Consider the following 11,067-nt stretch of genomic DNA (forward strand, 5'->3'; position numbering starts at 1 on the left):
TAGTAGTCTGAGGAGGATAGGTTTTAGTTCTTCCTTGAATGTTTGGTAAAACTCCCCTGTGAAGCCGTCTGGCCCTGGGCTTTTGTTTGCTGGAAGCTGTTTGATGACTGCTTCAATTTCTTCCATAGTTACTGGCCTATTGAGATTTTTAGATTCTTCCTGATTAAGTTTTGGAATGTTGTATTTTTCTCGGAATATGTCCATTACCTCCAGGTTGTCTAGTTTGTTGGAGTAGAGTTGTCCATAGTATTTTTTAACAATCATTTGTATTTCTGTGGGATCTGTTGTTATTTCGCCTCTATCATTTCTGATTTTGTTGATTTGTGTCCTTTCTCTTTGCTTCTTGGTGAGCCTGGCTAGAGGTTTGTCAATCTTGTTTATCCTTTCAAAGAACCAGCTCTTTGTTTCATTGATTTTCTGTATTGTTTTTTTGGTCTCTATGTCATTTATTTCTGTTCTAATCTTTTAATCTCCTTCCTTCTGCTCACTCTGGGCTTTTCTTGTTGCTCTCTTTCTAATTCTTTGAGCTGTAGATTTAGATGATTTACTACCATTTTTTCTTGTTTGTTGAGATAGGCCTGTAGAGCTATAAACTTCCCTCTCAGGACTGCTTTCATTGTGTCCCAAAGGTTTTGGATTGTTGTGTTTTCATTGTCATTAGTTTCCAGGATGTTTTTAATTTCTTCTTTGATCTCATTGGTAACCCAATCAATCTAATCTAATAAAAGAGAAACATGGTGATTGGCGTATGACCGCTACCCTTCCCATTGGCTAATCAGTGAGATATGCGAACTAATTGCCAGCCAAGATGGCAGTAACCGCCAACAAAGATGGTGGTTTATTTGCATACTCGCAATGATGAGAGGCGAAAGGGGAAGGACTGAAGAATGGTGATTGGCAACCCAGGCAGAAGGCAAGAGTTGGGGGGTAGGCAAAGGCCGCCTTTCCCCACCCCCCAGGCGGTGATCGCCATGGGAAAGCTGGGGTTGCCGGCTGTCCTGCGGCCCTGATCGCCATGGCAATTGGAGGGCTGGAGGGCCGGAGCGCAGGCCAGGCGGCAACCGGGGACCCCCGCCATGGCAATTGAAGGGCGGGAGGGCCTGCGTCCCTTGATCGCTAGGGCGATTGGAGGGCGGGTGGGCCGTGTTGCAGGCCAGGCAGCAACCGCGGACCCCCACCATGGCAATCGAAGGGCAGGAGGGCAGGGCAGGAGGGCGGGGCGCAGTCCAGGCAGCAACCATGGACCCCCACCATGGCGATCAAAGGGCGGGAGGGCTGGAGCGCAGGCCAGGCAGCAACCCCGGACCCCCGCCATGGCGATCGGCGGTGGGAGGGCTGTGTTGCAGGCCAGGCAGCAACCGCGGACCCCCACCATGGCGATTGAAGGGCGGGAGGGTGGGGTGCAGGCCAGGCAGCAACTGCGGACCCCCCCCATGGTGATCGGAGGGCAGGAGGGTCAGAGCGCAGGCCAGGCAGCAACCGCGGACCCCCGCCATGGCGATCGAAAGGCGGGAGGGCCGTGTTGCAGTCCAGGCAGCAACCGTGGACCCCCACCATGGCAACTGAAGGGTGGGAGGGCCTGCGCCACTCGATCACCATGGCGATCCGAGGGCAGGAGGGCGGGGCACAGGCCAGGCCGCAACCCAGACTCCCAGAACCTCTCATAAAGGTTCTCTTAAGGCAGTTGGCAAGGGACCTCGGAGAGGCCCAGGGGGCCCTGGTGCCAGCAAAACTGAGACCTGGGGCGCCTCTCCCCAGAAGGTCCAGAGAACAGCCACTGCAGCCCGCCCCCACCCCAGCGCAAGGCATGGCACACTGGGCCCGAGGACCCACCCCCTCCCAGAGGCCCCTGGCTTGCTCATGCAGCCCTGGTCACATCACCGGAGCAGCTATAAGGCACAGAAAGCACCAGGGACAGCCGCTTGCCCCCACCTGCATTTGCAAAGACAAGGCCGGAGGGTGTGAGGGCCGGCTCACATCTCCTTCTCCCTCCTTTTGCTCCTCCTCTGGCTGCTTAGCTCGCCCAGCTTCTTATCCAGGCTCCTCTGCAGCTGGGCCCACTTGGCGGGGTCCAGGGACCGGTCCTTGGCCCCACTGCCAGCAAACAGCACCCCCTCCCAGCTGGATTCTCTGCGGGGTGTGGGCGCGGGCCCTCTCCCCACAGCCATGTATCTTGGGCAGGCAGTGGCTGAGGCAGTAGCGGTGGCTGCAGTGTGGGCAGAGCAGTCCCGGATTATGAGAGGGATGTCCGACTCCTGGTTTAGGCCCAATCCCTGTAAACTGGCAGGTCATTTTTCGAGGGGTCCCAAATTGGAGAGGGTGCAGGCCAGGCTGAGGAACACACCCTCCCCCATCCACGAATTTCGTGCACTGGGCCACTAGTATTTAATAACATGCTATTCAGCTTCCAAGTGTTTGAGTATTTTGAGTTGTTTTTATTGTAGTTTATTTCTAATATTATGGCCTTGTGGTCTGAGAAGATGCTTGGTATGATTTCAATCTTCTTGAATTTGGGGAGACTTTGTTTATGACCCAGTATGTGGTCTATTTTTGAAGATGTCCCATGAGCACTTGAGAAGAACGTATATTTTGTGGCTTTGGGGTGAAGTGTTCTGAAGATGTCAATCAAGTCCATCTGATCTAGTGAGTCATTTAGGATTGCTGTTTCTTTGCTGAGTTTTTGTCCAGCGGATTTATCCAGTGATGTCAGTGGTGTATTAAAGTCCCCTACTATGATTGTATTGTTGTCGATCTCTCCCCTGATATCTTTCAGGAGTTTTCTTATGTATGTGGGTGCTCCTGCATTGGGTGCATATATGTTTATCAGGATTATATCCTCTTGTTGTATTGATCCCTTTAGTATTATGAAGTGGCCTTCCTTATCTCTTGCTATGGCCTTCACTTTGAGGTCTATTTTGTCCGATATAAGTATTGCTACCCCAGCTTTTTTTCATTTCCATTTGCCTGAAAGATATTTTTCCATCCCTTTACTTTCAGTCTGTGTGAGTCCCTTCTAATGAGGTGGGTCTCTTGTAGACAGCAAATATATGGGTCATGTTTTTTTATCCATTCAGCCACTCGATGTCTTTTGATTGGACCATTTAGTCCATTTACGTTTAAAGTTCTTACTGAAAGGTACTTGTTTGTAGCCATTTCTATTTTTTTGTGTGACTGTTTTCTTTCTGGGATTTTTATTTCTTCTTTTTACACCAGTCCCTTTAGCATTTCTTGCATTGCTGGCTTGGTGGTGATAAACTCCCTTAGCCTTTTTTTGTCTGTTAAGCTTCTTATTTCCCCTTCAATTTTGAATGATAGCCTTGCTGGATAGAGTATTCTTGGATTCAGTCCTTTGCTTTGCATCACTTTGTAAATTTCTGTCCATTCTTTTCTGGCCTGATGTGTTTCTGTTGAGAAATCATTTGATAATCTGATGGGGGATCCTTTGTAGGTAACTCTCTGTTTCTCTCTTGCAGCCTTTAAGATTCTCTTTTTGTCTTGTACATTTGCCATCGTTATTACGACGTGTCTTGGTGTGGGTCTTTTGGGGTTCATCTTGCCTGGGACTCTCTGTACTTGTGTAACTTTTTTCTTCCCCATATCTGGGAAGTTTTCTGACATTATTTTTTCAAATAGATTTTCTAATCCTTGCTGCTCTTCTTGTCCTTCTTGCAGCCCTATTATGCGTATGTTACTTCGTTTCATATTGTCCCGAAGCTCCCTTAGGCTCTCCCTGCTTTTTAATTTTTTTCTCCAGTTGCTGTTCAGATTGAGCTTGTTTCTCTGCCTTGTTTTCTAATTCACTAATTCGGTCCTCTCCTTCTTCTAGTCTGCTGTTGAAACTTTCCATGGTGTTTTTGATTGTAGCTATATCACTTTTCATTTCTTCCTGATTCTTGCATAGGTTGTTGATTTTCTCATCCATCCGGTGAATGAATTGTACAACCATTATTCTGAATTCTTTTTCTGTCATGTTGCATGCTTCAACTTCATTAATTTCCTTTCTTGGCAACTCCTCATTGTTTCTCCTCTGGGTGTTGTGTTGTCTCTTCATTCTGATTTTCTCCCGATGGTTCAAATGTCGAGTTGCGTGGGCCTGGGCTGTGTGCAGTGGGAGCCTCCTGCCACCCTACTGTCACTGAAGAGCTCTGACAGTAAGATGTGTGGTTGTTGTGGGTTGGTGGGAACCAGGCTCGCTCAGTGTTGTCAGTGCTCAATGTGGCCTCGTACACGCCCTTAGAATCAGGGACCCTGCCTGCACCGTGCTGAAACAGAGACCCCCCCTGAAGCGTGTTGAAAACCAGAGCCCCCTAGTGTGCGCCAGGAGTCAGAGTTCCCCAAGAATCCAGTATCAGAGTCTCTGTTGCTTCGCGCGACCTTGCCTTGAGAAACAGGGTCCCTGTGTGCCCTTGCACCAGGAATTGGAGTCACTGGCTCTTAGTATGAATGCACAGGGAATCAGGATCTCAGGCGCAGGTGATAAGAAACACAGTCAAGTCACTGGTGCTTGGTGCTGCCTCCTGCCCAGAGAATTGGGGTCCCTGGGCCTGTGATACACGGGACAAATTCCCGGTGTTCACGCGATTGCTCCCAGCCCAGGGCTCTGAAGCTGGCAGTGCGAGCAGGACCAGATCCTGGTGTTCTTGGGATTGCTCCCACCCCAGGGCTCCGAAGCCGGCCCTACGTGGGATCAGTTCCAAGGTGCTCGCGCACTTCCAGGCTAAAGTTCCTGGAGCGCTGAGGCCCCGGCAAGGGGTGGGTCTATCAGTTAGTTACTCTGGCGCAGCCTGTAAGCCTGCGGGGAAAGCGGGATGGGCTCTGTTACTCACGGATCTGCCTCGGGGATTTCTGAACTTTTGGTGTCCGCAGGTCTGTAGCTGTGGTCACAGGTCTCTGTTCCCAGCTGCAGGGTCCTGGTATGAGTCTGAGATCAGACTGGGTGGTGCTGAGGCCAGGATCCTAATCTCAAGCAGCTCTGTTCCCCAGGATGGCGTGGTTGCCGTGCCTGTGCTGGCCTCCCAGGAGTGTCTGCGCAGGGAGCAGGACTCCGCCGCCTATCTTTAGGGTTTTCTACAAATAGTATCATGTCATCTGCAAATAGTGACAGTTTTATCTTTTTATGATTTAGATGCCTTTTCTTTCTTTTTCTTGCCTAATTGCTATGGTTGTACTTGTAATAATAGTTTGTTGAATAAAAGTGGGGCATCCTTGTCTTATTTCTGATCTGAGAGCAAAGGACTTCAGCTTTTCACCATTGAGTGGGCCCAGGGCACACCACGGTTCAGCCTTCCCAGTTTTGATTCTCTTGTCTTTTTATGCTCTTTAGTAGAGTACACATCTGAGGTTCAGGATACAGAAAGTTACCATAGCATTTCTATCTTTCTAGGTGATCATTTTAGTTATATAAATTAAAAGTATAGACTCACTGTTCATGGTTTGCCACAAATTAGCGCAGTAACCAAACTTTTAGTGAGTGGTTTTACTTGCTTTCACTTCTAGGTTGACCAGCTCCTCATATACTCATTCTTTGTTTGGGATGTCTTTTGCTTGTCCTTTCACACTCCTTCTTTAGACCAGTGCCAATGGTTTATCTTTCATTTTTCTTGGCTCCTGAGGAATCCTGTTTTGTTTAACCTGAGTTACCTGGCTTTCTGCTCAAGTTCCAAATCAAAATGCCACAACAGCCGACTAATCATGAAGGACGTGTTCCCTGGGCCTCCACCAAATAATCCTGAACCCGGAGCACTCTTCCTGATGCTTCTAAGGGCAGTCAAATTGCTTTCTCCTCCTCAGTCACCTACGTTCTTCCCTTCAGAATCATGTTTTTTGAAGTTTAAGGAATTATTTAACGTCAAATATGCACAGGTTGTTCCCAACTTAACAAAATACTGATCAAGGTTTGAATTACTTGTATATTTAATTTTAAGTCTTTCAGAGATTGATCACCTTTGCCAACTAAGGAAACAATTGGACCATCCCAAAATGTTTGAATTCTCTTCCTAGTGTGTGGAGATTGCATGTGACCAAGGACTGTGCCCTGGGTGCAAGATCTGGGCACCAATATCCAGGGTGATTCTTATTCTGATAAGGAGGGATGAGGTGAGTGTCCATTTATAGTGGCTTTTCCTGTAGATACTTCAAGCCCTGCCCTGTGGGAGGTGCACTTGTGGCCTGTCAAGTGGATTCAAGTAGCACTTTACCTGACCATCAAAGCTGATCTCAGCCTGCAAGACGAACCTGCCCATTTATCACAATGTTGTCATTGCACGTCTATAATTTAACAAGTCTATCTACCTCCTGATCCTGCTCTAATTCTAAATTCTTCCTGGGCCCTCCTGTATATCTCCCTCATCACCTCCAACTTTATCCTAATGAGAAATATAAGTTCTATAATTGAAGTGTATATGGAGATATGTGTCACAGGCTCTGAGAGTATAGAGAGACTATTTCTGAAAGAGGAAAACCCCATATTAAATGGATTTGTAAAGCTGTCTTGAGGATAACTAGGTGAAATGTGTGAGTGTGCAGATGGGTGTGTGTGTGTGTGTGCGTGTGTGTGTGTGTTTGTGTGTTTGTGTGTGTGTGTGGCAGTGTGTTGGGGGAGGGAGAGGAGTGAGGAGTTTAACTTTTATCTAGGAGGTAATGCAGAGTGGTTTAGCTGTTAAGCCCTAAACAGACTTGGGTTCAGATATGAATGCCACCACTTCTTAGCTGTGAGGTTTGGACAGAATCACCGACCTCTCCTGCTCACTTAAATGAGGGAACAGGGGTTTAGAGAAGGTAAATGCCCATTAGAAGTAGCTGAGCTACTTGTTTGGCCTGAGTCTATCTGGCTACAAAACTCATGCCTTGCTCAGGGATTGCAGGGTGATCAGGAGAAAGCCATGACCAGATTCACATTGTGGAAGGCTGTGGAGTGAATGGGAGATGAAGGCATATTTGAAGAAATCTTTCCAGTGAAGGAAAGACCTCAGAGAATGAGAGGAAGAGCAAGATGGAAGGTTGAGGAGTGTCAAGTAAAAGCACATTCAGACTTAGTAAGGAGAGACTTTTATTTGAAAAGATGGTTGTAAAGCAGGGAAAGGACTCTTATAATCAAAGAGACCGGAACAAAGTCTGAGCTCAGCTCTGCTGAAGCAGAGCAGGAATGTTTCCGGGCTGGAGTGGGCTGGTGGAAGTGCTGGAGGATGCTGGCAGGCCTGGGGTGCAGGGAGGCTATGGGCCATTTATGTTTGCTAATTGGCTTGATGCAAAGGAAAGTGAGCTGCTCTTATCTGTATGACAGGAGGTAGTTCTGCACATTGGAGCGGGTGCCTTGTCCACTGGCTGTAGGCTCCTGCCTCCCACAGAAACGGAGATGGGCGCTGCCTCCCTGATGATTGCATTTCAAAGGAATGGCCCTCAGGTCCTTGGGACAGACATTCTGGCTTGTAAAATTGGCAAACGGCTTTAAAAAGACAAATACATCTCTAAAAAGCAGAGAATTTAAAGTTTTCTAAAGAAAATGGAAGAAGCCTGTCTAAAGTTTAGCCAGGCTGATGGACCAGTATGGCCCTCTGGTTCAGGGCATACAGAGATTTAAAAACCTTCACATGTGCTGGGGGATACCGGCATAACTCATGGTGCCTGGTCCTGGAAGGTAATGGAGGGGACCGAATTCAGAGCACAGGTGAGGGATTAGCCTTAAACACCTAGGATAGTGTGGGTTGGTAGTTACAGTAATATGATATTAACATGACATTACTATTATTATCTATTAATTTGTATTAATTAGTATTATTATACATTGAGTGGCCATATTATTATGACCACCTGACGTTTGTAGGCAAATTAGCTATAATTTCGCGCTGAAGTTGCAAGAGGGCCAGACCATTATAAATAGGGAAGCAGGTTGTTTACCATTTCAGTAGAAGTGATTTCTTTCTGAAGATATGGGTAAACAACGCGATTTAACAGCCTTTGAACATGGGATATATTTGAACGTCAGTGGCCATATTATTATGACCACCCCATCAGTGCTTCGTTGGGCCACCTTTTGCCTTCAATACTGTGGCAATTCTTCTGGCATTGACTCCACGAGATGTTGAAAGGTGATGCGAGGAATCTGACACCATGCCTGATGAATAGCACTGTCCAGTTCTGTGAGTTTTGATGGTTGTGGAACCAGTTGCCTGATGGCTCTTTTAACTTCATCCCAAAAATGCTCAATTGGATTGAGATTTGGTGATTGTGGGGGCCACCTAAGCAAGGTAAAATCTCCCTGATGTTCTTGCAACCACTCCTGCACAATACCAGCACCGTGGCATGGCGCATTGTCTTGTTGGAAGAAGCCATCTCCATTGGGATATGCCATCAACATGATAGGATGAACCTGATCAGCAACGATACTTAGGTATGTTGTGCTAGTCAGACGTTGTTCCACATGAATTAAAAGGCCCAAATCATGCCAGGAAAACATGCCCCAAACCATAACACTGCCCCCACCAGCTTGAAGGGTTGTACTCATGCATGTGGGGTGCATGCTTTCATGCTATTTCCGCCTAATTCTCACTCTGCCATCTGCATGATGCAACTGGAAACGTGATTCATCGGACCACATGACTTCTTTCCAATGCTCGGCTGTCCAATCCTTGTGTTCCTGTGCGAATTGGAGACGTTTTATCTTGGTAACTGCAGACAGCAAAGGTGTTCGAACAGGCCTTCGGCTTCCATATCCCATATGATGCAGCGTACGGCTAATTTGCCTACAAATATCAGGTGGTCATAATAATATGGCCACTCAGTGTATATTTGTTAATAGAAAACTTATTTGCTATTTACTGAAAGTGCAGCTTTAATTTTTGTCTCTCAACTTTTCATTAAAATCTCTACACTGGAATGTAAACCATATGAAAGAAAGACTTTTTATTTGTTGTATTCTCTGCTATATATCAAAACCTACAAGTGCTAGACATCTACTCGGCACTCAATAAATATTTTTTGGATGGATGGATGGATGAATGGATGAATGGATGGATGGATAGATGGATGGATAGGATGGGGAGATTCCTTACTCTTATGTGAAACCTCCCCCTGACCCCAAATTATTACGGTCTTGTTCAGGTAATAATGGTTTCAATTTTGTAATACAATCTCAAATTATAATAAGCTCCGTTTGGTCATTAGGATGTCCAGTCTCCTGTATTAATTACAATCCTGGCTAGTAACCTAAATGTTTTCTCTGCACTCCAGCAGGGGTCCAGGAAAAGTGAGTGACTGGCCCCCTTCACTTTTCTTCCTCCCATTTACCAACAGAGGTTATCCCATCCCTGGAACTGGGCCTAGTGTGCTGAGGGATTGGGGAAAGGGCACAGTCTTCAGGGAGAGCAAGGGTCTTCACTGACAGTCAGATGTCTGGGCCTTCTTGACAACAGATGTTTAAAGCTGGATCTTGTGGAGTGCTTTCATGAAAGTAATGATTATTTGGGATTGGAACTGAAGCTGTGAAAGTAGATGTTGCAGAGGATAAAGTGTCACATTAATAAAACATCACCCATTAACACCTCAGTACAAATTATAGTGGCTGCACCTCACTGATAAGGACCTGCAGAGTGAAAGGGATAAACAATTTATGGTGGTGATGATGATGATGGTGGTGGGGTATGTGTGTGTGGAGAGGAGTTGGATAGAAGCAGCACTAAGAAATCGGACTTAAGGAGTTGTAAGGGAATTTAGAGATTATTCCGTTCAAGCTCCACGTTTCATCTCTGAAGAACCTGAATAAAAACGAGAGAAATTACAGCTCTATAGGACCTGGTGGACAAACACTTCTGGGGCCAGACAGTCCATAAATAGTATGGCGGGAAATAGATGTATAGAGGGAAATCTGTGCTTCAGTGAAAAACGATGCATTGTCTGGAGTGGACACTCATATGAGAGCACATTCTTCTGGGTTGTGATTCCGATTCTATGGGGGCTATTTTACAACCCATAATGCAGAATACTTTTTGTTCATAGACAAAGTTCTGTCCATGAGGGTTCAGCTGAACTTTGTCCCCAAGGTTTCTCTCCAATGACACCTTTATTTCAGTGTTCCTGATCTTTGGATTCTCTCTTGAACTGGTAGTAACACCTCACCACTTTCTTCATTAATGAATTAAATGCAATCTTTAAAACGTGTTCATTTTATATCCATACTGGAGGTCCAGTGCATGAAAATTTGTTGGAGACCGGGTGTAAGCTGACACGGTCCTTGCACCTGAAGGGGCTAGCAAGGCTGGGACCCTTACCCACACAGTTTTACCAGACTTGTTTGGATGGCGGTTATCAGTAGAATGAGAGCAACCTTTGTAGAATGAGAACAGCCTTTCATGGCTTATCAAGAAGTCTGTAACTATTTACTGAGATTTGCTGTACCGAGAATTTGTCCTTCTGCTCTGTCTCTCCCTTAGAGATTAAGAGGAACAAAGAATACATTCCTCTTGACAGACCTCCTATTCAGTGTTTTGTGTATAAAAGGCATTGGGTGGTTAATAAACTTACTGCAGTTCCTCAATTGACCTATAATCCTCCCGATCCCGCTCTCCTGTCTTTCTTTCTTTTCTCAATTCCCACCTCCCTACCTCAGCCTGGTTCAACCTGATAAAAATTGTGCACTCAAGGCGTGGGTGGTCCCTCAGCCCAGCCTGCACCCTCTCGCAGTGTGGGAGCCCCGTGATGGATTGACCTGCAGAGGGAGGCCTGGCCCACCCGCTGCAGCACCGCTGGCCACTGGCCGGGTAGCCAGGACCTCCCTCTTTGGGGCGATCGATCGCAGGGCTCAGTGATCAATAACCCCACGGAGGGAAGCCCCACTCACTGGGCTGGGGCTCCATGATCGATCACCCTACTGGCCAGTGGCCTGGGCCTCCCTCTGCGGGGTTATCATGGGGCAATGGCAGGGCCTCCCGATCAATCATATCACACCCACCTTGGCTGGCCTGGCATAGTGTGGTCATCCAGACGGTTGGACTGTTGTTCGGTTGATTTACACATGCTTTTATTATTATAAATGAGAGTTGTGATTGCTGCCTTTGTTTCAAAACTACCCAT

Source organism: Myotis myotis, unplaced genomic scaffold (assembly GCF_014108235.1).
Source record: "Myotis myotis isolate mMyoMyo1 unplaced genomic scaffold, mMyoMyo1.p scaffold_m19_p_3, whole genome shotgun sequence".
Taxonomy (NCBI): Eukaryota; Metazoa; Chordata; class Mammalia; order Chiroptera; family Vespertilionidae; genus Myotis; species Myotis myotis.